This window comes from Olea europaea, chromosome 7, assembly GCF_002742605.1.
Source record: "Olea europaea var. sylvestris chromosome 7, O_europaea_v1, whole genome shotgun sequence".
NCBI lineage: Eukaryota > Viridiplantae > Streptophyta > Magnoliopsida > Lamiales > Oleaceae > Olea > Olea europaea.
Window position 1 is genome coordinate 13,357,545 of NC_036243.1, and position 14,069 is coordinate 13,371,613.

A 14,069-nucleotide genomic window follows, 5' to 3' on the forward strand; every position below is an offset into this window, starting at 1 on the left:
CATTCTAATCCTATTTTAACCCTCAATCAATCATCCAACATAAAAGTTGTATAGTGTATTTTATTTTTATTTATTTATTTTTTTTACATCCAGGTATCCCAACTTACACCAGACTAAATCTTGGACCTCCAAAACCCATGCTCCTAGAACCTTGGAGGGGGTAAATCGCGTGATATGCCTTAACTGGATCACAGATTCCCCCCATTGACTGTACACTTCTGCTCATAAGAGACCTTCCTCCACAGTGATTGATCCATATCAATTTTTTTGGCCGCAGATTCCCACCAGTAATCGAACTCTCCACCCTGCCGCTGGAAGCAAGTCAATGTTGATTGATCTACCAGTTGAGCTGTGTATTTTTCTCATTATGTTAGGTTGTATAGGATTACACACACACACACACTAACTTTTATGCTTTAATATTACAGTGACAAATTACAAATTTTATAAACCTTTGTTTGATTCTCATTTTTTTCAAAAATTTATTTTCTCAAAACTTATTTTCAACCACACATTTTTCAATAAAATAATATTACACGCAAATTTAAATTTTTTTCTTAATTTTTAACTAGACATTCTCCATCAATCACTATTTCAAAATGCATTATTTCACTTAAAATGGGAATCAAACAAGGGCTAAGTCACAACTTATTTATCGATTATAAATCATTAAATAAATTAATAATGTATTATTTTTTTTAATCATAAGTCTCAAATTTTATAGGTCATATATTATTTCTCAATCGTAAATTACGAATTTTAAAGGTCACAAATTATCAAATTAATTGATCACAATTTAATAATTTGTGAGTCACGATTATAAATTTAGTAACAATCCTACATTTTTAGCTCATAAATTATCTATTTTATAGATCACAAATTAGCTAATTTATTGGTCACAATTATCCAAATAATTGGTCACAAACACTCTTCATCCCTCCCCACTCTCATTGACTCCAATAAAAGGTTAAGCTACATTACCACCTTCACCAGCTCCACAATCGCTTGCACCACCACCATTTCACCAACGTCGCACCACCACCTCACAATCACCACACCACCATTTGCAAATCACCAACAATTACCAACAAAAAAAATTACTCCAAAAATCTAACTAAGCAACATATCATATCAGGCTAGTGGCTTAGATGGAATGGAATGAAAAGGGGAGGGGACTGGATGGGGTGGGTGGTATGTAGACTAATTTAATTTTATAGTATTATTATAAATATTAAAAAATTAGAATTATCACCTAATTTTTGAATAAAAGAACTTTTTAACTTTAGTTTTAAATATAAAGATAAAAATTAGTTTAATTTCCCCATTATATTATATGATGGATTTTGCTATGTGTACATAAAAAATGTACATAAGCGATTATCAAAAATGATGTAAAGGGAAAGAATATGATGAAAAAATTAATTGTGTTTTAAACTAACTAATGATAGAATGTCGTGTGACATTATACAATTTATTATATAAATCTTGATGTATATATGACAAGACTTTAATAATAACCTCCCTAGTACTAAAACACTCTTGTAAGAAGATATAATATTAGGAAGCATTGAGTTTGAGTTGGTTCATCGTTGCCTTTTGTGACGATTTTATTGACAATATTGCAAAGACTAATTGGCATGTATTTTGTGTCTTACGGATGGGCACCACATGGATGTCATTAACTCCTTTTAGCAATTCCGACCGTTCAAAGTTGTGAAACAGAACGTTAAAGTATCCTAAATTATCACTCCTCTTTCCTACATACATTGATAAAACAGTATGGAAATTGTCGGCAGCTACGAGGTGCCTTAAAAGCTTCCGTACTAAGATAGAGATGTCAATTGGGCTCGTCGACTTAGGCCGCTGGTGATTCAGCGCGAAAAAAGTCCAAGTTGGTTCGACTCGAGCCCAATTTTGAGGTTCCTAGCTTAGCCCGAGCCGTCTCGTGTGGCTCGTCGGCTTGCGACTTAAAAAAACAAAAAAAAACAAAAAAAAATAAAACAAAACAAAACAAACCACGAAAAGTAAAAAAAAGGCAGCACCGCCAATGTAATTATTTAAAAAAAAAAAAGAAAAAATGAGATAAAAAACCAAGCCGGCCTGGCTCGGCTCGCTAAGGCTCGAGCCAAAGCTCGGGTCAAGCCTTATTTTTTTTTTTGGTTGTGCTTTTGCTTGGCTCGGTTCGGGCTCGGAAAAAGCCCTTTCATTTTACTCAAGCAAAGCTCGAGCCTTGAGTTTCGGCTCGTTGACATCTGTAACTAAGCCCATATTTGATCCTCGTTATTTAAAATTCATTTTTTTTTTTTGGAATTAACTTTTTACTCATACATTATCACAATAAATTATGTTGTGCATGAATTTAAAATCTTTTCTTATTTTTTCACCAAACATTCTTATTAAAATAAAAAAAGAAATCGTTATTACAAAACTCATTTTCAGCTCAAACATAGGCTAAATAATGCTAATCTTTCTATCATGATAGGTAGGGTTGGGAAAATCTCTCGAACCGAACCGAACCGATCAAACCAAACCCGAACCGAACTAAATCGAACCCGACGATTCTTGTCAAATTAAATACCCGAACGGGTATCTGAATTAAGAATCGACGGATACGGTTCGGTTCTCGGTTCTAGACCAAGAAACGAATAAGAACCAAATCTTTCTAATTTTTTTATATTAAATAAATCAAATTATTTTAATTTTAATTTTTCTTAACAAATTAACAATTTCTAAATCCAAATTTTTGACCCAATAATTTGTTTCATTTCTATGACATTCTAAAACCATTAAATGTGTCATTAGTTGTATTTATATAATGTTGTTATAAATATTAAAAAATTTAATTATAATACAGAATCGAACGGAACAGAACTGAACCGAACGGAATCGAATCCGGACGGTTTCATAATTATATTTGGATCCAACGGTTCCATTTACTAGATACTCGAAAATTTTGGTTCATTTCGGTTCTCTTTAGAATTGAACCGAATCGACTCGCGCCCACCTTTAGTGATAGGTTCAAAGATAGGCTCAATAATAGGAAAAGTACGTATCAATACATGATTAGACAATTCGAGGGAAAAAGAAAAAAGAAAAAAACAATTACCAATCAGAAGCTGTCACCCTCTCCGTCCAAGGAGCTTTATTCAAATAATGCATTCGTATTCTCAGTCTGGTCAGCTCTCAAATTTATTTATTTCAACCTGATTTATAGTGATGGGAGTTTTGGCCACGAATTTCTAAGGTCGGTGGACCAATTTGGTCTGCCTCAATGTCACATCTCATCTCCACTAATTTGAAAAGTCTCATATAAAGTACTAATCAATTATTTATCCTTTTCATACTCTGCCCATGTTTAGCATGGATTAAAATTTTAATTTTAATAAAAGTTAGAGTCAAAAATTAATTTTAATCATACTCTCGTGTGGCACACAATTTTTCAATTACATTTTTTATTTATTTATCAAAATCTAACAAACAGAGGCTTATTAATTTTCGCTGCTCCACTTACCGTCACCTTAATCATATACTGACAGAAAAAATGTTGCGATGGTGAACCTCAACAGTCATACCCCGTGACCACACAAGGATATTATTTTAATCGATATGCTAACTCACTGTTTAGTGAATTGAGACGCATCTTTGATCATTGGACAATATGTAAATTGTGATGGGTAAATTATACACTTATCAGTATATGGGGAACCGAGTTGAAAGATTCGGTGAATTAAAAATTATTATAACATTACAAAATTGGAAAAAATTATTTTAAAAAAATCAATGTAAAAATAGCAAAATTCTATTATATTATAAGTGCAGGTAAACATTTCAATAATTTTTGACGTATATATTTTGTTGCTATTGCTATTATAATGTTTATAAGTTTTTGAAATTGTTTCCTGTTATTAACCCACCCATCGCCGTCTAATAAATAGGCAAAAAAGACCACGACCAACTTCTATTAAAAATCATTAAAATTTGTCAGCAAAAACAAAAAATCACCACAAATTACCGTTTTGATAATTACAGATCCATAATTGCCACCACCACATCACCATCACCATCGATCCACCACCAACCCGCCTCCACTATATCCAAGTCAAAAAGGCATTGCAAACATAAAACAATTTTGTTACATGTACATTATGGTTGACATTTTTTGACATGGCAGCAAAAATCACCATGATTTTTTACAATGCTCGATTGACAATCTCTTGTATCTAATAGCAAGACATGACCTAATTTTCTCAATTTTAAATGTGTAAGGGACATTATGTAAATTTCCAAAACTCTTTTGTACCAAAAGGTTAAAAAAAAAAAAGAAAAAGGTCGAACCCCAACCTTGAGGGTCCCCCATCGCCCCTGCCCTGGAGCATCGTGAGGGAGATAAATCGCAGGTTATGCCTCCAAAGATACAGGGTGGAAGGCTGCTTGTACACTTGCACTTACCCAAGAACCAAATCCATATTTCAGGATTCGAACCCTTGAAGCAGCAACCTCAAGCAAAGTTGGATTTCTCCACCCTCCCCTTTTTACCAAAAGGTTATAATAGATGTGAAGAAACTTCAATTCCAACTCCTGCTCTCCTCAAGAATCGTGCTTATGTTTGTGTTTCATTACTATTCATTTTTTCCACTGATCATGTCTTGAAAAGTATAATATTATTTAAATGGAATGAAACCTAAGCAGCGACCATTTATGTATAACTTTCAAAATAGTTATATTGCTAAATCAATTGAGAATCACATTTCAATTACCTAGAGAATATATTTCAATTAGTTGCTCTATAAAAAGAATGACGAGATTTAAGCCTCGTTTGGTAGTCATTTTTTTTCAAAATGCATTTTTTCTCTTTTTTTTTCAATCACACATTATTTATTAAAATAATATTACACGTAAATCAAAAAAATTCTTATTTCTCAACCACACATTTCATATCAATTTACTATTCTAAAATGTATTTTTATATAAAAATATCTATCAAACACCCCCTTAATGTAACATGTCGTGTTATAAGCAAGAATTAGAATCAATTTTTTCTTTTTCCAAATCAACTTTCATGAAATCTTGGTAACCTACCTCAAATTTGGAGAAAAAATTCGTGACAGGACTATTAGACCATCTCCAATAGAGGCACCAAAACTCTAAATTTCACCAAATTTTGGTGCAAAAGCTCTCCAACGTGGCACCAAAGTTTGCACCATTTTGCAGCAAAGTGAATAGTATTGCACCATTTTGGTGCAAACGATGCAAAAGTCATATTTGTCATTTTTTTTTGTCATTTGTCAAAGTAATTGATGGAGGGTATTTGGGTCATTTGGGTTATATATTTTTTAATACAATAATTTTCATCATCATCGTCATCATCATTATTATTAATTTTATTATTTTCGTTAATTATTATAATAATTATTATTACTAATTTAATATTGAAGTTAATTTAATATAATTATTTATTTAGTAATTTATGTATTTGCAAAATAAATAAATAAATGATTTTTCAAATAAATATATTATTTTTAGAATAAAAAATAGAATAAAATAATTGAACACGATTTATTTGATGTAAGTTTTGGTACAATGATTAGAGATGATTTTCTAGATTGGTGCAAAAATTGGTATAGGGTCCAAGATGGCATATGGTCCGTTAGTTTTGGTAAACGTGCCCGTGATATCCGCTGCTATACCTTGTCACTATCAAATTACCTTTTTGCCCGTGATACTCTTATTCCTATCCCATGCGATATGTGTCGGCCTCTTCAACCCCACACGGCCACACCATGTTCCTCTGCCCCTCGTACTAGTCTCCATTCAAGTTGACGTCCATGGGCTTGCTTAATGTGATTTATTTGACTGACATTGCAGACTATTGTATCAGTCTGAGAATTTACCCATTGCACACTCAAATGATAGCGACTACAAGTTTCTCCATGATTAAAAAAAATCGCAATAGACCGATACAATTCAAAATTCTTAAAAGTCTTGATAATAAGATTAAGGTATTGGAATTATGTTCCTACAATTCTATACTATATGAAGCCGAGTTCATGGAAATTCCATTTGCAAGCTAGTGGTGATATCAAATTTTGTTAGAAAGATGGCAATATAAGGAAAAATTGGCATCAATGATCCTTAACCTGTGGTATTGTTGTGCAAGTGATAAAAAAATAATGTTATTCGCAATCGCTCACTACGATAACTGTCCCACGTGACATATACATAGTATGTGGTTAGGTCCAATTGTGACCCAAGGTCACCTGGGCAATGCCCTTGGGCCTTAAGGTATAAGGGGGCCTCAAAAAAAATTTTGAAAGCTCAGAATAAGTATCCCTTGTGAAATATGCAAATTTCTTTTGGTATTAATATAAATTCTAATTTCATTTTTACGACCTACCTTTTTTTCTTTTTATTATTCCGAAAGTAAATAAAAGGGTGTCATCAATTAAAATTGTGATGTATTTTAAAAATCTTTATAAATTTAGTTGTCTTTAATTGAGATTTTCATAAATTTTAATGAAATCCATTAAAATTTAGTGTCTCCAACTGATATTTTAATGAAATGAAATAAAATCCTATAAAATTTAGGTATCCTCAATAACTAGTGGGTTTATAAAAATTTCATTAATTGAATTATTTTAATAGATTTGGATAGGTTTTAAGCTTGAAAATAAATATGATCAAATCTTTTGAAATTTCTTCATATTTGATGAGATTCTTATAAATTTTGTGAAAATTTATTCAAATCCACGAAATTCATTAGGATTTATAATCTTTTAAAATTCATTAAAATCTTAGTTAAGAACACCACATTAGTTTTTAAGGAAAATGAATAATTTTTAATAGAGCAAAATAGCATAAATTAGCTAGATTTGTGGAACATTTCAAGACTAATGAACGTGTTGTTTAAGAAATTTCAAGAAGACTAATTAGTTACAATAAGATGTTTTTGGTGTTGTTTTATTTTACTAGTCAAAGTTAAACGATCATTGCACGTTATTCTAAAATATTTTATAAGTGATGTAAAAGTAATATTTGGTATCAATTTGTTGGAGGAATTGATGAGTCTCGGACGAATTAAAGAAAATAAAATTTAACATAGAAATTTAAGATAAAAAAATTCTACTCAAATTGTATTATCAAAACTCAATTTCTATAATTCAAATTTTTTATAATGATGAAATACTATAAATGAGGAATCTTTTAGATTACATTCAATACATAAAAGCTAATTGTTAATAAATAAATTTAAACACCCATTAACATTTCTAGATACATGAATATGAATAAATTCATTTATAATAACTCTAGATTCGTGTAATTCAATATTCATCAAGTGAAAATTCATTGAATCTAGGTTAATATGAATAATTAATTGAAAATAATAACATAAATTTCGTAAATGACAATAATTATGTAGTGTGTGTGTGTGTGTGTGTCTATATATATATATATATATATATATATATATATATATATATATAGAGAGAGAGAGAGAGAGAGAGAGAGAGAGAGAGAGAGACCATGTTTGAGCCACAATTTAGTACAAATGCATTATTCATGTCAAATCAATGAGAAATGTATGGTTAAAAAATAAGAAAATATTTTAAATTTGCTCGTAATATTATTTTATTGAAGATTGTGTTATTGAAATGATGTCAAATCATTGTAGAAGAATATATATATATTTTAAATAATGTGACTCAAACAAGCTCATAGTTTTTTGGACCATGCTACATTCACCTAATGATTTACACAATCTTTTACACACACATGCCAGCCGCCCCTCCAATAGGGAGTCGTCACGTGTTGTGTGTGTGTAAAAGATTGTGTAAATCTTTGTGTACAAATAGTTTAATCCTAGTTTTTTTTATATAAAATATCATTAAAAAATTTTAAATTAATGGTAAAATATATTTTTTCCTTCTCCAACACGAAAATTGATTTTCGGCAAATCAAATGGTAAGTGAGTACCATAGATATAATGTTCCTCATCATTGAAAACTATTTGTTTCGACCAAGTTTGAAGTTAATATACTTGTAAAAACAAATGTGTGTGGGGGCCCATGATAAATTTTTTGTCTAAGAACTCAAAATTTCTTAAGATGGTGGAAATTTGTTGTGCAGGTGTTTCGCGCGGGTTAAGTCGCTAACAATTAAAAAGGATCAGACGATTGTGTAAGGGACGAAACCTCTTGAAACAAAGTCCCAAAAAGGGGTGTTATTTTATTGGCGATGAAGTTTACAATTGGAAACGAAAAACAACGTGCCTCCAAGGGGCACAAGCACACGAATTACAGAAAGAAAAGTATTTAAGTCTAAAAGCTAAGGAAATAAAAATTACATATTTATCTGTTCGAGAGTTTTGGATTCGGTCCCTTGCTTCTACGTCCTTTCTTCCTTTTATACCTCATAGACGATCTCTTTGTTATTAACTACTCTGAAAACTGCTTGATCGTCTTATAACTACCAACTTTCTTTGTAGTGGCCATTTTGTCATGAAACTGCCTTTTAACTGCTGCCATTATCTTTCATCGTTCAACCGCTTTCGATTGAATTCCTTGAGTCGTGGAACGTGATAAGGCTACTTTAACAACTGCCTTGATAACTGCATTCCTTGATAACCACGATGAGTTATGTTTGTTGATACTTTGGGCGACTTGAAAGTTTGGGCGAGAGTAGAATAACAGCTCTGGGCGATCGTATGACACTCCATTCGTTCAGATTCTGGGCGACTTACAAACTTGGGCGATGGCGTTACCGCATTCTTGGGCCCCTTATTTGGGCTTTCACCTTGATTCGTTCGATTGGACTTCGTTCTTTGGGCTATCCGATTTGGGGATCCTCCAATTGGGCTTTACTCCTTAGACTGTTCAATTTGGGCTGAACTTTTATGTGTCAACAATTACCCCCCAATATGGCAGAATTAATAACAATTATTGAATTTTGCCATATTCACTTCATGTTTCCAGCGACGTTCGAAATTCCCAAGAATTTCAATCATTGTTTCCTTCTATAACTTGAAAAAGTGCGTCGTTTTGCAAACCCTTATAAACCCCAAACACACCATTTCACTGCTACCAAACCATGCCTCATATTTTCTGCATCTCTTTCACGATTCACTGTTCATCTTTTGCTTCCTTGTTACGTAACCCTGAGAAGCTTCGTTCATTCTCCAATGACTGCTTCACAATCTCAAGCTAGCGATTCCTTTAGTTTTGATGACTTTCAGAAACTTCTGAGTCGCCCATACATAACCCCAAGTTTTCTCGCTCCCGCCGACGTTGGACGTAATGAGTTTTGCTTGGGTCCTTTCTTCAACAATGCGGAGGCAGTTGAACAGGCGGCGGTGGGTCAGCTGTTTCCTTGCACTCATGGCCCTCCTTTTCTAAACTCTTTGCCACTGGGGCCACTTCGCGAAAGAGGTATTCGCACTTGGCCTAAATCTGATGTAGCTTTTCGTAGGTGGCATGCTCGCCTTGTGGGCCATGGTCCTACTAAGGCACTTTTTGATAGCGCTAGGATTTCTGATTTGTTAGAAGTCTCTATTCGCCCCCTACTTTTGATTCAGCGCTCTTTTCGATTGCTTTGAGCTTTTGGTCCCCTGAGTATAACACCTTCATTTTTCCTCTTGGCCCAATGTCTATTACGTTAAGGGATGTTGGGGCCCTGGTGAATTTACCACCTTTGGGCGATATCATTTTCCCAGGTATCTTAGTTTCTGGTGGCGCCCCACAGTTTGGTAAAAACTATACCGACTCTTATTCGAGTTTGCAGACCCTCCACAATCATTCGAGTGCGGAGCCTACCCATACTGAGCGAGTGGCTTTCCTTTTAGTTTGGCTTTGTAAATATGTGTTGTGCTTGCCAAGTATAAGGCCTTCTCTGAGTTATTTACCCATAGCGCACGAATTGGCGCGTGGCAGGCCTTTGAATTTATGTTCTTTGTTTTTGGCTGCCCTTTACAGAGGCATGGCCTCTCTTCAAGCTCAATTGAAGAACGGTGCATCTCCCACTGGCAGTGGACCTCTTTGGTTCACTCAACTATGGTTGAGATCCTATTTTCCATCGCTTGGTGCTCCATCCATTTCTCGTCCTTCTGCTAGCTGTTACGGGCTAACTATGGAGCCCTTAACTCCTGTAAATATGTCCAGAAGGGACATTTTTTCATTCTTTTATTCTTTAGATTCAATCTCTTCCTTTTTTCCTTTTCCTCCTTTTTTGACTCCAAACTATGTACATCCCCCTTCCACCATAGATAGCGCGAGCACCTCCCTGCTCATTTGGATTCAGTTTTTAACTGGGAGGGAGCTATTTCATGATATTCTAACTGGGACTAATGCCAAAGCAGGGGTAGAAATTTATGCTCCCCAATTTTTTGCTCGCCAGCTTGGTTTTGGCCAAACTTGGCCTGTTCCTCTTTGCTATTCGAAGAACTTAATTGACCGTTTTCATACCATTAATAAGGCGGAAGCAGAGGCTATAAACGCTCGCAACCTCCATTTATCAAGCCACTTTTCATTAGCCCCTTTTAATTCTTGTCATGCTACTCACCCTCTTTTTGAACAACTCTGGCCATCGGTGAAGCGCAGATTATTTGCGACTGAGGCCAATCGTGCCTTTCATTCATTAGACCAACCGAGTATTTCTTCACCTCCTCCTGTTTTGGTCACTCCTTTGTCTATTCGGAGCCCCTCTCCTTCTCGTCGTACTAAATAATCTGCTCGTCCATCTTCTTCTCTCCCCGCCAGGCCTACTACAGCCAAGAGTGCTCCAAGCCGCAAACGGCCAGCCTCAGCATCTCCCATTCTGGAGGATGATGTTGATGATGATGATGATGATGCCCCTCTTATCGTCAGGAGGAAGGTAATTAAATCGGTCTATTTACAAGTATGCTTTTCCATATTTGATACTTTTCTGTATACTGATGATCTTTTGGACTTTTCAGAAAAGTTCAGCCTCCCCTTCAAAGGTTTTGGCATCGACAACTCCTGCTCCATCATCCTCTGCTGAGGCTACTTCATCCAAACCGATTGGTGATGGGACCATGCTTAAAGATACATCTTCAGTCCCAGAGTCTTCATCACAACCCATGGATGAGCCACCTTCTTTCCAGGGTGTCGACCCCCCAATCATCGAAGCAGAAGGTAATTCAGTTTTTGATGTCTTACCTTTGTTCGTGCTATTGGTTTCTGATTTGTTGCTCTTGAACTTTGCAGATACTCCTATGCGTCCACCCGTTGTGGCAACATCGTCTCGCTCGGACAAGGGGAAGTCCTCACGAATGGATGAGTCGTTGGTGGCAAGCTTGGCTGAGGGCGCGCCATCTTCTACGATTGTCGACGAGGTAGTTTTTCTTTTTGCTTCATTTCTATTTCCACCTTGTTCGTTGTAGTGAGGATTTTTAATATTGGCAACCTTCTTTGCAGGATGCTGACAGGATTGTGCGTTCTATCCAGGATTTGTTCGCTTCCTGGGGACAGGTCCAAATGCCTCGCCCTGCTCCATCTGATTGTCCTGCTGTTTCTTCAGAAGATGATTTGAAGTTCTTGAAGGAGTTGGTATTTGAGTACGTATCCTTCATGGATATGGATATCGGAAGGGCTAGTGCTGCCAGACATAAGGATGAACTTGAGCACTTGAGTGCGAAGTTAGAGCAAGCATTGACGCTTCCGTCGCTCAGTCTTTCTGCCGACTTTAAAGCAATGTTGAAGGTCATTCACTCCGAGGTCCTTTCTATGCTGGCCAAGAATGCTGAACTAAAAGCCAAGCGTACTCAATATCTTCGAGCTGTAGTTGAGAAAGAGTCTTTACGCATGGAGATCAACAAGGCTAAGGACGAGTTGAAAGAAATCTCTTCCGAAGTCATGATTGAAGACTCTTTGATGGTTAACTTGGCTGCTCAGATGAGGGAACTTCAAGCCCAAATGGACGATTGCAGGGCGAGGATGGCTGCTAAAAAGCACAACGCCTCTCAGAGAATTGAGCGAACTAAATCCTTGGTCGAACAGTACAAGAAGTTGGAGGTTGATGATGATGACGTTGCGGCTGAATTGAACATCACTTCCTCCCGGCAGAACGAGGATTGGGAAAAACTTAGAGAACGAATTCATTCCTTATGGGGTAGACTGTAATTAAGACATACGGTGTCTTTTTCTCTTTTGTAATTTTGTTCATTATTAACGAACATTAACTTCTTGTGCATTTATTTGACATTTATTTTCTAATCATCAATTCTTTAATCACTTAACTGCTTTGCACTAAGAATCTTATCCATTTCCTTTTGATATTCCCACTACTGTTCCCAAGACTTAGTGCCATTTAATTCCGTCTATTAGACAGAAATGTGGCTGTTCATATTCTGTCTCTTCATCTTCATCCCCCTATAAATGTTTCGCATTTTTTCATCCTCTATCTTCATCTCTTCATTTTCTTATTCGAAACCAATTTGCTGCCATTTCTTGGCATTCTGACGATCAACCTGATCCAAAAATGGACTGTTTAGTCCATCCGCCTTATATTTACCTTGATGTCACCTTTGGTATGGGAGGTATAGGAAATATTTTCTGGCCAGCAGCGAAGTTCTTTCCTGCAAAATTCTTCCCATCGTCTCTTTGTTCTTCACAAGGAGTCAATGATGGGAGGCAATTTTTGGGCTGCATGGGGGCCACTTTGCTTGCTGAGAGTGCTTCTCAGCTTTCCTGCTGAGAGTGTTTCTCAGCCTCACCATTGCAGCGATGCATTTAGGAAGGTGGTGAGGCCAGTACACCCTCTCACTCGTCAACCCCACCTTTGCAGCGATGCATTTAGGAAGGCGGTGTGAAGCTTACTCAGCGATCAACTAGGAGATCATCTTACTTTAGTTGTATTTTGTAGCACGTCCATCATTTGTATCTTTTGTATTCTTGTAATGAACGTTTGATAATAAAGAACTTTATTCGAATGTATTTCGCTCTGTCTTTATTATCTTTTGATCGTCCAGAATGTTTGGTTATGTTTTTATCTGTTCACATTCCCATAAAGAATGAACATATTTTTTCAAATATTTACCGTTAATGAATCTTACGTGCTTGGTGCCGTCTAGATCTTCCAAGTGGTACGCTCCGTTAGGCAACACACTATTTATTTTGTATGGTCCTTCCCAATTGGACGACCACTTCCCGCACTTTGGATCCTTGGTATCCAAAGGGAGTATCGTCTTCCAAACTAGTTCACCCAGGCTGAACGACTTGGCTATGACTTTTTTATTATAAAATTTAGCCATTCTTTGCTTTTGATCTTGCAACCTATCTAAGACGTCCAACTTCAATTCATCTAAACTTAATAAATTTTGAACTAGTGATTCGACATACTCATCGTCATTCAACTTATGTTGCAAGCACACTCGAATCGATTGCACGTTGATTTCCATAGGCAAAACAGCCTCCTCTTGGTCGAGCATCTGGCTGATGAACGTTGGGTGATCTTCTCCTTCATCGCCAATATTTACTTTGATCAGAGGGTCTTGCGCTTGAGCGTATCCAGGTTTGTCAATCCGCATCACCTCGTCCTCTAGTTCTTTTGTAAGTACTTCCTCTTCCAAACAGTTCACCTTGTTGACTTCTCGGCCAAGGCTTTGCTCTAACTCGAATACTGCCAACTTGTCCTTCAGCGCTTTTAGGGCAGTCTCTTCCTTCGCTTTGTCATTGCATTCCTTATTGAAAGCCATCAGTCTGACTTTGAAGGCCTGAATATCGGCCATTTGCTTTTGCAACTCAGAATCATTCAAGATTCCTTGATTATTCTTTTGCCAATCACTGGCTCTTCCAGGGCCACTATATTTGGCCTCATCTGTTTGAACATCTCAGTGAGTGCGTCCACTGAGAATGGTTCTTCGCTTTGCGCGACAACCTGAGTTTCTTCCCCGTCTTGTACCACTCTGACAGGTCCATAGTTTCCTTCGTACATGAACTTTTCCACCGAGTTTGCTTCTGCGACAAAAGGCCTATGATCGGCCTGTACTACCTCTGCTTCATCTTTGTCATTCTAAAAAATCAGGCATTGATGGAGCGACGAGGGTATACAGCGGCTTC